Source organism: Plectropomus leopardus, chromosome 5, assembly GCF_026936395.1.
Source record: "Plectropomus leopardus strain MGB_pleo_1.0 chromosome 5, ASM2693639v1, whole genome shotgun sequence".
In the NCBI taxonomy this organism is placed as follows: Eukaryota; Metazoa; Chordata; class Actinopteri; order Perciformes; family Serranidae; genus Plectropomus; species Plectropomus leopardus.
In genome coordinates this window covers 29186209-29201801 of record NC_142180.1, presented here as the reverse complement: position 1 = coordinate 29201801, position 15593 = coordinate 29186209, and the positions used below count along the sequence as shown (strand labels likewise).

At 41.8% G+C, this 15593-nt stretch overlaps 1 long non-coding RNA gene across 2 annotated transcripts in view; it reads left to right on the top strand.

Moving 5' to 3' along the window:
• LOC148189593 (uncharacterized) overlaps window positions 1-15593 on the top strand; it is a 51173-nt gene that overhangs the window by 14069 nt on the left and 21511 nt on the right. The gene's annotated exons all lie outside the window — the stretch shown is intronic.

Genomic DNA, 15593 nt, shown 5'->3' with positions numbered 1-15593 from the left:
CTTCAACTCGATAAGGGCTGCCCGTCTACTTAGTCAATATCATATCCACAAACTAGATAAATCGATGCAAACAAGCTTCGGTTGGACACAGGCTTTAGAAGTAGAGGCATAGCTACAGGCTAAATTTGACGCAGAGACACATCAATCCAGAAGTGACACTCCTCACATCCTCTTTATATTCATAACAGCAATTAAGAGCTAGCACGCACGGGGCTGCATTCACGCCTCGTTTTACCCTTACAGGACCCATGTACAATATGTGCATTCGTTACAATTGTTCGTATAGGAAGTGCGGGCCGGAGGATGTGTGATTTCACACATAGCAGTGTTGCTTCCACATTCGAGCACTCTCATGTTTATGGAAAGACTCGAAGAGAGGGGAGCAGTAATCCGCTCATTTACAGTACCTCAGATCCGGTCTGCCATCCCTCTCTCTCTTATTCTCTCTCCCTCAAACACACAAACACACACACCTCAGTATCTCCTCCCTCACAGCCCCCCTCCTCCACCTCCACCCCTTTCCATCCCCATTCGGGCTCATCTTGCCATCACCTCTCCAGCTCCGCCACCCCAGAGAAACCAATTCAGGCTGCTGCTCCACACCGTCATGGCATGTTGGCCAAGGGAGATGGAGTCCTTTCAGGTTCTCGGCTACAACCTCCCTCCCTCCCTCCTCCCCCCTCTGCCGCTGCCCCCTCGCTGCTTCTCAACATTTCCTCAACACGCCTGGCGTATCAGCGGGGTAGCTAGACAGCACGATAGGACTGCTCCTGAGAATCTGTTGGAGTTATTCTGCACATTATGTGACCTTTTAAAGTTTCTCCAAAATTGCATGTGGGCGTGCGTGTTTCACTCCGAGCCTGCCTCTGCATGGTTATGCTGTCAGATTAGTAAGAGGATCTGAAACAAATGAAGCCTGCATTACGCGTTTAAGCGGACTGATTGTGAGGTTTATCAGTAATAGGTTATCTTTAATGGCAAAACCAAACACCCACCGCCCACCCATGGCTTCTTAAAGTTGCCGATCTGCTTTTAACGCCCCGCTGTTTGCTGGGATTTTTTTTTTACAGGGCTTTTTAGATTTGTATACATAAACTGCGCTGCTTGGCTGTTCTTAAAAGTTGATTTGAATTATACCCTCTGCATTATGCAGCTTGATAGGAAATAAATCTCTTCAAATGAATACACTGGATGGATGGAGGTGGTGAATGTGTGTGTGTAGGGGGGTAGGCAGGGAGTGCAGAGTGGTGGCGTATGTTAACATAAATTAAAGTATCTGCAGAAAGGCTCGGAGAAGGAACGAGAGAGGAGAATGTGCGAAAAATAGAGCTGAATTTGAAGAATTTAAAAAAGTAGAGCAAACTCATGAGGTGAAGAGGAAATGTGAGAAATGAGGCGTGAGGTCTGGTTTCAGGGTTTGTATTAAGTTTTAGGCCAAATTAGTTTCATAAGTTACTTATTTTACATTACACTGTAAAATCTGGCAAGTTGATCTTAAAATAATTTTGGAAACCAAATGCCTTTAAAAAGTAAAGTAAATGTAACTATTAATCTTAATTTATGTTTACTTCATTTCTACTTGTTATTTTTTTTCTGAACGCGTGTGTTTGTGAGCGCAGTTACATGGTCACAAACAACCTGTTTATGAGACTTATCCAGGTTATGATCATATTCTGGATATGGTGTTTACATGTACATGGAGAAATCGGGTTATTCACATTACATGCATAATCCCAGTCTCTCCAGCTAGCATTATCATGTTTCTCATAAAGGGAATATGGTGTTTACATGCTTAAACACATAAACGGGATATTCCAAAACCCAATCATAAACAGGTTATTCATGTCCATGTAATTGCACTGTGTGAATGTACAGCAAATTTTGTTGTACAATTAATTAAAATGACAGTAAAGCTATTCTCCTCTATTCTTTTCTATTCTTAAAATTTAGCTGCATTTACTTAATTTTGCAAAGTTGTTGCTACTTTAAAATTACCTTGTTCTTTCTAATTTTGAGCAACTTCAGTAAACCAAATTAATCTGACTTAACTTGATAATGACAAAGAGGATTTTGCCAAGTTAGGAGATGTGCGAGGTCTATGTTCAAGAGTGTACAAATATGATTTTGCAACAAGCAGAATTCAGATATTAAACATAATTATATATAAAGTAAACAGAAATGAAGACTCATAGTTGTATTTACTTACAGTTTTCTAGGCAATCAGTGTGCTAGATTTCTTTTTTAAAAAAGAAGTGAAATCGACTTGTCAGATTTTACAGTGTATAGTTGCTTTACATCATTAGTCAGTTAGCTGTGTTGTTTTTCTTTACCTCCTTAAAGCTCACAGGCCTCTGGCATCTCAATGCACAGTGGCTGAATGGCGAGGTGGCTGTATTAGAGGTTGGTGGTGGTTGTGATGGTGGGGTGCAGCAGGGTGACGAGCAGAGTACATGCAGGAGGGAGGGACGGGGGTCCGCTGAAAGGCAGCAGGCTGCAGAGTGAATGGGAAAGGGGGAGCAAAGGAGGGAGCAAGGGAGGGGGGGCATTAGCGGCAGAGGCAGGTTGGGGGGTGTCGAGGGGCCTCCATTGGTTCAATGCAACGGCCAGAGCAGCTGTGAAAAGAGGTCTCCCCTTTTTCCCACGCCCAGTGCGACGCAGAAACCCTGCTTCAGCCTGCCAGGGTCAAGTCACATTTCTAATATATACACTGGGCCTGTGGACTCGCACAATGCATACGCACAGCTCATTTATTTTATGTATGCACACAGACAGACACACACTTGTATGCACACAGCCGAGTAGACAGCCTCTCAGACGGAGACAGAGGTGGGGGCCGCTGCAGTGAGAGAGAGAGTATTATGACACTGATTTCTATCCCGTTGGCACCATTGTTTTGTCCTGCGTCCTGCAAATTAACAAGCTGGAAGTGACCAAACACACACACATGCAGATCAACATTACACCTGTTAGTTTGAGCAATTTTAATTTCAGTTTGTGGAGGGAAAAATTCAACAAAAACAGTATTTAGAATAAAAAAAATTTACATGTAGATTTACATTTTAAATTCCTTACACTGTACTGGAGCAGCTTTTCCATTAAGACATTTACTTTAACCCTTTGAAACATGAGCAAAAGGGTTTGCTTTCTTTCAAAAACATGCAGAGAAGACAATTAGCAACACAATGTGGCCTTAAAAAAGCAAGAAATTAGTTACAAAAAAGTTACAAAAATTTACCTGAAAATAAGCAAAAAAGAAAAGTAAAAAAGCAAATCACACAAGAAAATGACCCCAAAAGAGATGCATGCAGAAAATTAAATATATATATATATATATGTATTATTTTCTCTGTAACATAATTTTTAATATAGAATTCCAGAGATTATAAATATATATTATATATATATATTGTCACCTTATACTAATTTCTTACGATTTGTGGGGCATTTCTTGCTAAGTTGGTCATTGCCTTTTTCCAAAATGTTTTTGAGAGAAATTAAGCGGATTTGCAAAGGTTTCAAAGGGTCAAATTGCTCATGAGAAGTGTCTTTATGCAGAAAAGTGATGTCAAACCAGGTTTTAAAGGGTTTAGACATTCATGGATATCCCAACGTCTCTTCATATGGTTGGACTAATATATCTGTTGGTGCCTTCACTGTATGAATCCATAACTGTGTCAGTGCCCACCCACCCTCCCGCCGCCGCCACTGCATCTCAGCCCCTTTTCTTCTCCTCACACGTTTACGTCTCAGCCGCCATTTACAAAATATAATCATATTCCAGGGAGGGGGATGTAAACGCTTTGTCCTGACAGATCCCCACCCAGTCCCCCACCAACACCCCAGTGCCAGATGCCCTGCTGCATTGTGTGGGTGCTGAGGGGCAGACAGGCAGGCAGCCCCCTTCCTCTGTCTCTCTCTCTGCACCATGATGTCACCCTACTTGTCTGTCTGTCTGTCAGGACCTTGACAGGAACTTGAGTGTGGGAAGGAAAGGCGTTCAGGATGGGAAGGGGGTGGTAGGGGTTCAAGGAGGGGTTTAGAGTTTTTGGGGGGTTGGGGGAGAGTTTTGGGGTTTGGGAAGAGAGTGTCTGGCCTGAGAGGTCAGCGAGTGGACTTGAGCATGGAGCGAGTGTGTGTCTGTGTGTGTTTTGGAGGGGGGCTGCCCTCCTAGCAACTCTGAAGAGAAGTGGAATTTAGATGAGTCTGTTGGTCTGTGTCCTCCGATAATTCAGTTGTTAGCCACACAAAAGCGTCTGAGGACATAAAGGAGAAGAAGAAACAAAAGCACCTGTTCTCTATTTGTTCATTATAGATTTAATCAAGTGCTTCCACAATTATTGTGCACAGATGCAGTGAAGTCATGACAGTTTGAAGCTCATATAACTGTTACTACAGAGAGTGTGATGCACGGTGTGATGTTAGGAAATATACAGGATATTGCACGTAAGAGTGGAACTCAGCGCTCTCCTAAAACAAGTTAATGTATTTGGAAAGTTATGTGATAAAGCAACTCTTTGAAGTAAAATTATTGATATTTCCTGTTGTTTTTAATACGATGTTATCGCGATACTTAAGTCATGATACAATATTAATGCAATTTGAAATGTTTGCGATATGTTGTGATTTTTCTTTAAATTTTTTCCAAGTACAAATTATGTCCCCCCCAAAAAACTGTATCAACATTTGCTTAAAAACATTTTTCAGTGTACTCATCTCACTTCAGTTGTTTTTATTGCAGCAAAATGTATCAAGCCTATTAAAGAGGTGATTGATTTTATCATTCTAGTAGGTTACCAAATATTAATATGCATTTTGCAATATTAATCATTCATACAATTTCAAAAATCAATACATCAATACAATCAATACATCAAATCAAAATTGACGTGTTTATTCTCATATCCATTTCCACACAAAAAATCAGTTCGTGAAATATTGGACCGTATTTGGCTTACAAACTAGTTATAATGTAAGAATCATTGTCGCACATGCGCACGTTCAAATCAGATTGAGGGTGAGCACAGGAAAACTTTCCCCTTGTAGCTGAATGTGAAAACAGCCTTCTAGTGTCAAACTCTGTACATACATCATTCACTGCAGTGAAGGTCAAACATTTAAGTGAAGTAACAATAAAACATGTTCACCTTAAAACTCTCTGTCAGGGTCGTCAGACAAATAACCCACAACACTCCAGTTTTTGTTATTTTAAGGCATCCAGCAGTGCTGAAAATGCTCCTTCCTCGTGTAGTCATCTTAAAAATGCACTGCTGTCAATCTAAAAGTTGAGACTTTCCCCCACCGATTCCTGAAATGACTTTATTGAGAATGAATATTTTTGTCTGACAGCTGTAATGCGCTGTTTACAGCTCACCGGCAAACACAGACAACAGGCACCTTTTTCAACAGGTAAACATTTACTGGGACACAGACACATGCCTTTGTCATTCATCCTCTCTCTATTTGGACTCCTGCCTTTGTATTTCTTCCACCCCTTTGCTCTTTCCATCTCTTACTTTAATAGTTCTCTCTCTCCCTCGCTCTCCGGCTATGTGAAGAGGTGATAGTATTGGGAGACAATGGGAAAGACTCACTTAATTAGCTGGACGAGAAGATGCATTGTGGCAATTACCGAGCACAAAGGGAGGGGAAGGTATGGCTCTGTAATGTGCTGCTGTGTGTATTTGCCTGGCTGTTGTAGCCTGGAGTGCAGGCAGGCCTTTATAGGCGAGAGTGAAAGCAGTAACAATGGAAGACAGGATGTACTCCACACGTAGAGCCATTTCCAGTCCTTTTACAAACAGGGACAATAGCTGCTACAGTCTCTTAAAGACTGGAAATGCAGAAACTGTATTCCCTCCACACATGGATAATGGAGCTTAAAATGTACAGGTCTGGTGGCTTTGTGCAAACTAACGTTCCAGATGTACTTATTTGTATAGTTTTGTTGTGAATTATTTTAGTTCCAGTTTCTTCTAGTTTCTCTTTAACAGATGTGTTAATAAATGATAAACTAATGCTTAATATATCTGCTAGATGCATAAATGAAAATAGCCAGGGCAGCAACTAGAATTATTTTCTCAATCAATTGATTAAATTTTGAGACCTGGTTCAGTTTTCTTGTGCTGCATACAGAAGCCTTTCAAAAGTTTTTTAACCCTTGTAATCTGAACAAAGTGGTTTGATTGCTTTCATAATTATGAGGAAAAATACAACGAGCAACTTGACAAGAAATGTCCCGCAAATTGCAAGAAATTTGGTAAAGGTGACAAGAAAATGACCTGAAAATTAGTTTAATAAAAAAATATTGTTTTTAAATTTGAGGAAAAGATGTCCAGAAAGCATATGTAATGAAAGACCATATATATGTATATGTAGAATTATGTTTAAATTCACATATTAGAAAATATGTTACAGAAAACAATATATGCTTTTTTTTAATTCATTCAAGTAATTTTCGTGTCTCTTTTTTGTTAGTTAGTTTGTATTTTTACTAATTTACTACAAAATATTGGGCCACGTCTTAAGTTGCTCATAGCTTTCTACCCATCTGTTTGAAAGACGTCTAACCAAATTGCCCAGTTTTTAAAGGATAAAATAGAACTAACTAGGGCTGCAACTAGGTATTCCTTATTATTTTCTCAATTAATTAATTCATCTTTGGTGTATAAAATCCATGATAAAATCTCTTGAACTAGGAAATCACGTGGTCACAAAGCCCCTCCCTCAAACACACTTAGCCTAGCAACCGTTACTATGTGCAGCTGCCCTGTTAAGCTTTGGGTTTCTGCACCTGATAAAGCAGCATGTGTGGAGCTGTACTCATGTACGTTGGATGGTGGAGTGGAGCAAAAGTGTAAGTAAAGGATTAAATATTGTGTTATAGCATATTTGTTTCAGAACCAGTTGGCTGGAAACATTTTAAAGTCAGCCGGGGACGGAGTTTCAACCAACTGGTGGAGCTAACGTTAGCATATTTAGCTTTCGCGCTCATAGTGTGCTGGTGACAGTTCTGGCATTTCAGGCTGCAAGATTGACGGTCACAAGCTAGAAATGAGATAACTGCCTTTGGCTATGTCTGTTTGAAGTAGAAAAGGCATATTAATAAGGATTTCCAGGGGTACAGTAAACCTGTCACTGTTAAGGGTCGTACATGAGTGAATGCAGGCATATTCCAGTGACATGATGGCCATGGAAACCTAATGTTAGCTTGCTAGCTAATTTTAGCTTGCTGATAAATACATTAAAATATGATGTTTTTGGTACATATCACTTCTCTTATGTTCCATGACTGCCCCCTGAGTTACTATCAGTCAGGCAGTATCTCTCATGTAGAGCAGTTTGTTTTGTCATGGCCAATATCATACAGTAAAAACAGGACAACAGTCATTGTATTCTCCACATATACTCCTTTGCTGTTTGTTTTCCTAGCTTTTACATCTTATGTGTTAAATTGAAGTACACAGGATGCAAATTTACCTTATCCAGGGGGAGGCCTGGGGTGGCACACCCCAGAAATCTGATTGGCCACCTGGCAACGCCAGTATCCAAATCTATGATTGACTATCTGCCTGGTCAGAGATGGGACCTTAGGTGTATTTTTTTGAATGTCCCTGAGGAATGAGTCCTAAAATCCTGAAATTAGTTAGCATTTCAGCACCTCCGTTCTTAAAGTCAGTTATTTTTTTTGCTTTAGGGTTTTTGGTTAGAAGCCTTAAATAAGGTTTGTGGTACACAAGCTGAGGACACTTTCACATTTTGTTCTATGACATAAAAGACGTCAGTACCCACTCGTGATTTCTGAAGCTTTTATATGTCTTTAAAAACTTGAAAAAGTTGCCACAAGTGGCTACTACAGAACGTCATCAAGCCATGCCGTGCCAAACACGGCTTTACAGCCTCATGGTTTTGGTGAAATTAAGCCATGTGGCCAAAGTGTAGTTTGTTTATAGCCTCGCAGTAGCTTTTTACTTCTGGCAATTGCAATTAGGCTTCAAAAATCTTAAAAGTGGTGTTCATTTGTGAAGATTATCTTGCTGAACAGAATGTTTAAGTATCAAATGTTTGGAGCAGAGCTTATTTTCTGCAATATCTCAAAATCCAATGAAAAAATCCCATAGGCTTTTTGATGAGGAAACCAGGGTGACTCAAACTTCTGCATTGGTCTACAGAAAAACGTTATCCCTGGGGTACTCTACTGGCTCTGTATACACATTGCTTGCTTTTGTATAAGGTCTAATTTTTTATGAGAAAAAATGTTTTTTGAGGACTTAAAGAAAAAAGATGTAAGCTTTATTTTACATTTCTATGGCGCCACTCTGTTGTGTTGTGATTGGTAGGTCCATTTGTCTTAAATTAGAATTTTAAACACAGAAGTGTAAGAAACTGTAAGATACTGTAATTTTAGTAGTTACAGCAGATATCAGTAGTGGGGAAAATTAATGTTATATTGACATATATGTGTAAGCACATTTTTGACTGCATGATACTTGATGTGCCAAATTGGAAAGCTTGATGGGCATAGTATCAATGGTAACTTAAAGGAGATGTGGCTAAGCATATGGTGGTTTATTATACTAATAAACCACCATATATTTACATTTAAGATGCTTTTTTTGCATTCTTACTTAAAGACGTAAACGACTAATTGTTTTAATTTTTTCCTATTTATTTTCTGTTGATCGACTGCTCAATTTATCGACAAATTGTTTCAGCTCTAAAAACATCTATATTGCCAGTTTGTAATAATAAAAAAAACTCTTGTGTTCATCCTCCTTAAGGAGGGCATACTACTGCAGCTCTTGTTGAATGAACTGTACAACCACTTACTTTGTAGAAATGAGCGTGCAGTGCACCTGGCAACCCAAAAGTTGTTCCTATTAAACTCTAAATTGTCCCTTCTGAGAAAGTGGTGCTGTTATGCTCATGTTTGACCTCGTTGAGTAACACACTGACTAATTTTCTAATTTCCCCTTCCCTCGCCCATTCATCCATCCTCCTCATTTCTATTTCTGAATGTCCTGTTGCTGTGCACCAAACTGGACATGTTACTTACTATTTCTGACGAGCTATGAGTGGGCCGCTGCTTGGTGCCACTGCATGTTTTGTGTGTGTGTGTGTGTGTGTGTGTGTGTGTGTGTGTGTGTGTGTGTGTGTGTGTGTGTGTGTGTGTGTGTGTGTGTGTGTAGAGTTGGGTCTGGCAAAGAGCATCCTCCTCTAGTGGAGTGGCCTGAGGGGATTTCTTTCATGAAGTCAGATAACATCCAGGCGACCCCTTCTTCCTTTTTTTATAAGAGTTCTTTAACCTTGATAAATGAAGTAGAGGCGGAGAGGGAGGGCGCGGAGGGGGGGAGGAAAAAGTTGCGGGCTGTGGCGGGGATGAGGGTGTGATGGAGGGAGGAGAGATAGAGAGAGAGGGAGAGGAGAGACACCAACTCCCTGGCCGGCTTGCTCTCAGGATCAATAACGTTCGGAGAGCTGCTGAGCACTCCTGTCTGGCAGCTCTACCATAGGGGATGCAAGGAACGGAGGGAGGAAGGGGGTGGGGGGTGGGAGGGAGGGAGGGAAAGCAAGAAAAGGAGTGTTGAGAAAGCCTCTCTATCTCCGTCTTGTCACCCTTTTTTGTGAAGAGGGGGAATCGAGGCGGACACCGGAGTAAAGATGGAAGGATGAAGGGATGGAGAGGAGCATAGATGGAGGGGAGTTAAGACCAATGTACCTATACAGCTGAACCGTGCCACCCACCTGCCTGCCCGCCAGGCACGCACAAACACACACACACACACACACCCACACACACACACACACACACACACTGAGGTCTCCTTTTACGAAGCCACAAGGTTACAGAGTGTCGATACAAACGCGCACAGTCCTCCGACAAATGGGATTTGGCATGTTCAATCAACAGTGCTGCCAAATCCCTGTTGTTAAGTTTTGCAGAGCCATATCTGTCTGCAGTGGGCCTGAGCTATGCTACCTGGGTCCGCTAACTGTCCCCTAAATATCCTCTATTAAAGTCCTCTGTAATAGAATTATCTGCTGTATTTGTCATTGGATTTGAATAGGTGTGTGTGCTGTGGCATAAATAGGGAACTGAGAGGGTGTTTTCACACTGGCTATGGTTACATGCGGACCTGTATACAGTGCTCCAGGGATGACGTTTTTCTGGAAGCTAACGTACCGCTGGTTCCCTCATCTAAAAGCCTATGTTGTTTTAAATTGAATTTTGGATCATTGCAGAAATCAAGCTCTGTGGTTAACAGACATTTATGATGCTTACATGTTTTATTCAGAAAGATAATTGTCACAAATGAACACCACTTTCAGGATTTTTGAAGCCTAAATGTTATAGCCAGAAGTAAAAAGCTTTTGCTCTGATAAAATGAACAACATACACTACTGTCGTGTCGCCACCACTACGAGACTGTGAAGCCAGTTCGGCATGATGTCGTTTTCCTAGTCTCATTTAGCCACTTGTTAGCAACCATCTTTTTTAAGACAATAACAGCTTCAAAGTTTGCGAGAAGGGTATTTACTGATGAATTTTATGTTGTAGAACAAAACATGAAAGTCTCTTCAGCTTGTGTTAACCACAGACCTTATTTCAGGCAACTAACCAAAAACCCATTCAAAAATGCCGCTGACCTTGAGTCGAGGGAACCAGAGGTGCTGAAATGCTCACAGATTTCAGTGTTTTAGGACTCATTACTGGGGTTCTCTATTCTCCTATTGTTCCGAATATGACAATATTCTGAACTTGATGTGGGTCATATAACCAGCATACTCTGTTTAAATATTTTCAATCGTGCTGTTTTCCGAATTTAGCATTTTCTGATTAAGATATGGGAAATGGTGGTATTATTCAGGTTTCAGGAGAATTATTTAGACATGTATACAGCTAGTTTGGAATATCTGTCTCAGTTAGGGTTTTCAGAGAAATTTGTGGCACAAACTCGCCTCTTGTCTGTGTAGGTCCACTGTGTGTTGCCACGGATACACTGTACACATGTAAAACAGTTTGCAAGGCTGGTGTAGAGATGCATGCAAACGAAACCTCACATTTCTGATCAAGACTTGGATAACAAAAGGTTTTGTAATATGCAGAAATATGGCAGCACAGACCTTTTCAAGAAAGTGAAGGAAGGAAAGAGTCCAGCAAGTCCACCACTGATAGGAAACTGTGAAAAAAATACTACTGAAATGCAGAAAAGCAAAATGACAAGCGACCCCAGCTGTTATATTTCTCCATATTTTAATACAACAAGTAAAAAGCTTCATATGCGTATTATCTTTTTCAGAATAAGGGCAAAACTGGACTATTTTGTGCATGTAAACTCAGTGTGCTCTTGTTATAAAAAAGGCCTCTTCCAAGAGTGCCTCGAGGTCACAGACACCTGAGCTCTCTCTCTCTTTTCTCCCTCGTTCTTCTGCTTGATTTCCTTGCTTTGAGTTTAAGTCGCCGCTCTCCCTCCTCTGGCCATCTCTCCTGGCCTTTTTCCCGTCCTCTGTTAGACCTGATCCTTTCATCTTCCCTCCCCTAATCCTGTGCTAGAGAAGCCTTCTGTTCACCCCTCCGTCGCTTCCCATTGCTCTCTTTTTAACTCCGTGCCTCTTCTTATTTTAGCGTGTCCCTGTGCTCCTTGCATCGCTTTCTTCCCCTCTCACTTTCTTTACTTTATCCCCCTCCCCACTCCTTTCATCAGCCTGGCCTCTACTTCTTCTCAACCTCTTGCTCCGTCTCCTGCATCACCCCCTTCTCCTCCTCTCTTACTTTCCTCTGTCCTTAATTAAGTTAGTGATCAGTTGACTGCCCCTATCATTGGTAGAGAGCAGGTTGGTCCTCCCATCCCAGGAGGGGGGTGCATTGTCTGTGCTGGTTGACCAGTGTAATCCCCCCACCAGGGACAAAGGGCAGTACCCTACCTACCTCAGCCACCCCTGAAGGGCATTAGCCCCCTGACGAGAGCCATGCCCCTGCCTGTCTGACACCCCGGCATCACACCGCTTGCTCTTTCCCTCTTTGAGGTCTGTGGTCTGACTCCAGACTGCTGGGAGTGAATGCAGATGAGCTGGAATAGGGCAACATGTGTGCATGCTTTGGGTGAAAGGTTAGCTTGTTGCTTTTAGCCAGAATCATCCAGCGTTCATCAGACATTGAGTTGCACAGTAAAGGTGAGGTGTGTAAAATTTAGGGAGATTTGGTTATGTCTAGCAGTGAATTGTAGATTGCAACCAGCTAAAACTTCTCTGTGCTCATTGCAGTTTGGCTTCTTACTGCAGTAGCCGATGTGAAAATGTGAATAGCTGTATCTGGAGCTATCTGGAGCCAGTGTTTGGTTTGACGGTCCTGGACTAATGTAGAAACATGGCGGTGCAGCATGTCAATCTCCATAAACTAGGGACCCGCTTATTATGTAGATATAAACGGCTCATTCTAAGGTAAGGAGAACAAAACTATTTTTATTGTCAAGTGATTATACACTAAATAAAACATACTTATATTTAATTTCTGCCAGTATATCCCCCTAACTCTAACACACTGGTCCTTTAACGGGAGCCCTTGATTCATATTTCTACCTCCCCAGAGCAGGAAGTCCTGCTCTAAACCCGCACACAACCCCACATACCTCTCTCCCTCTTTTTCTCTTTCACACACACACACACATTCACACAGGGAATGAGTAGGTAAGGTTGCTATGGGAACGGTTGGTCAGAGTTTACCAGAGGGGAAACAAACAAAGTACTGTTCACGAAAGCAGGTTATTCTGTGCAGAAGGAGCAGTGATACTCTTAGTGTGTGTGTGTGTGTGTGTGTGTGTGTGTGTGTGTGTGTGTGTGTGTGTGTGCAAATGTGGGTTGTGTGTGTCATGTCTAGTGAGTAAGTGATTAGATTCATGTGTGTGGTTGTGTGTGTGAAGCCGTGGATACTGCCGCCCTTTTATATTTCTGTCCTTTTCATCTATACCATACTGCTACTATAGATCTGCTATTTTATAAGTGCTCAGTGGGAGGTGGATATTCAGTGACTGCAGCTTCTAAAGGAACTTGATGACATGTCTATGAGCCCATATGGCAGCACATGCTGCAATTTTCACTGCATGGTACGGCATGGCTCTGCTTAACTTGACTTGCTCTTTTTTAGTTTTGCACTAGCAAAAGTTATGGATAGTGCCTGCAGTGACACCCGTACACATTTTTCATAGGGGTGACAATATGGTGTTGCTGAAAATCGTGGGGTGGTACACCAAAACTATAAGACATAATTGAATTCCAGGAAATCTAGTATACTGTTAAAGCATATAGGCTAATTAAAAACTATGTCTGTGTGGAGTTAAAGAATGGCGCACTGATATACTTAGTTTCTTATTTTACAGTTAATATTACTAAATGTCTTAAGTGCATAGACCAATATAGTTAACATTCTGAGTGGCACATCAATCCTTTTTTAATGTGGCTATACTTGTTAGATAATTATTTTTTCTTGAAATAGGCTGGTTGTTGTTTTCCTTAAAAAAGAGTGCATTGATTGTCAGGACCAAAACATTTTCTTGGAACAAGCCTTCTCAAATTTAGCAGAGATTTTCATTCAGATACGTTGAGGTGACAGTTCACGCAACACCTTTGAAAATGACTATGACTTTTGTTCCGTTGCCAAACTATGCTGACATGATTGGGTTGGTAACAATTGATGCCTTAGGTATGTCTAATTTTAGTCAATACTAGACGAAAGAGTTAAATCACTGAGAATCATCACTAGCACAACAAGTGACCTGCTGCATAAACCTGCCATTGTTAAATAGTTGTGCTGCCGCCAATCGCAACCACGTTTTTTTTTTTTTATTCACTCGCCTCAGATTTTAAAAAATGGCAGCCCACAAAACTTATGCCATACGAGTGTCATGTTAAAGATTATGTGATGGCGATTTCATGCAGTGTCATTATGGCAATCAGCTGAAAATCGCGTCTACACAGCGGAGGTATGATTGGCAGTGAAAAACGAAAGAGAGAAAAGTACCTGTTACCAAAAGTAAGATGAGTTGAGCCGAACCAGGCAGCGGAAATGAGGCCTAAGAGTTGCCTTTTATAGTCAACATATCAATAAGAGTAAGTTGTATAACAAATCCGGACATGCTTTAATTGTTTGCATGATTTTGGGGTTATGACTAATTATCACTTTCAAACATTTTGTCAATGTAACGTCAGAAAATGTTTGGAAATGCCAATCACAATTTCCTGGAGCCCAGGGTGATGTCATCAAATGTTTTGTTTTTGTACAACTAATAATCCCCAAACCAAAAATATTTAAGAAGCAGCACATTAACACATTTAGTGGCAGTTAGTTCTACCAGCTGTTTATCTATCTGAACCAACTCCAAGCATGTCACAGAAGTGAACTGAAACTAATTTTAGTTCACATTTTCTGGAAATTGATTTACAATTTGCGCTACATTTGGATAGAAGCCTGACTTATGTCAGTGTCTGAGTCACAGCTGTATTCCCCAATGCCTACTATGCTGATTCATCTGTATTTTCCTCCCTCACAATTATATACTGCATCCCCTCTCCACGGAAAAAGTAGGTCTTGTGGTCGTTGGATGTCACCTCATCTGAGTCACAAACAGCAGCAACCTCCACAGTTCTCATTTTCTGTCATTCCCCTTGAACACCCTTCTCCGCTCTTCCTCTTTTCAAGCGCATGAACAAAATGCATCTAAACTGCCATGTTTTTTCCCATAGAAATGCCACCATGCCTTCCTCACTCCATCTGTGTCCCCACCCCTGTTAATGCCTCTTTAGCTCTGCACTCGGCTGCTTGAGTAAAATTTATTGCACAGTCTTTTTATTATCATTTTCTCCTTTTCCCCCCCCCCCCCACACCTCCCTGAAACAAACAAGTCCAATGCCATGGGGCAAAACACCCCCAACGCCACCTCCGTTGCTGCCGCCCCTCCCCACCCTCTCCGCCCTCTGTTCCCTCTGCCCCGCGCTCCTTCAGCACTGACAGATAGACAAACGTACTGTTCTCTCTTTCTTTGCCTTTCACCTCTCAAACCTCCCTCCATCCATCCTGCCGGACGGGTACAATGCAGGCGCTCTATCCTGCGGCAGGGAGAATGCAGCCCTGAACTAACAATATCACCAAGGCTGCCTGAATGCCGCCGAGTCCCATTGTGCTCTGTCAGAGGGGAGTTAACACCCATGTCTGAGCCCAATGAATAGTATTATTGTGTCTGAGACATGCACCGCACCCCCGGTCCCCATCCATGTCCCCCTAACTCAACTTGCCCCCCTCTACCAAACTTGGTTCTCTTGTCCCAACAGTGTAACCCCCCACGCCACTCTCGCACCCCCTTCGCTCTTTCCTTAACAGACAGCTCTAACTCCCAAAGCCTTGCTGGCCCACTAAACCTCCGCACTTTACTTCTCTATTCCCCTGGCAGTCGGCCCGTGGGTTTTAGTCTCTTTTTCAGGGCTGCGGAGGGGTGGAGAGAGGTGCACAGAAGGGCTGTCACAGCTCTGCGGTGGCTGTGGCGAGGATATTTCAGAGATCGTGCGGTTGCAGTGCAATGTGGGGTGGTGGGGGTTGAATTTGG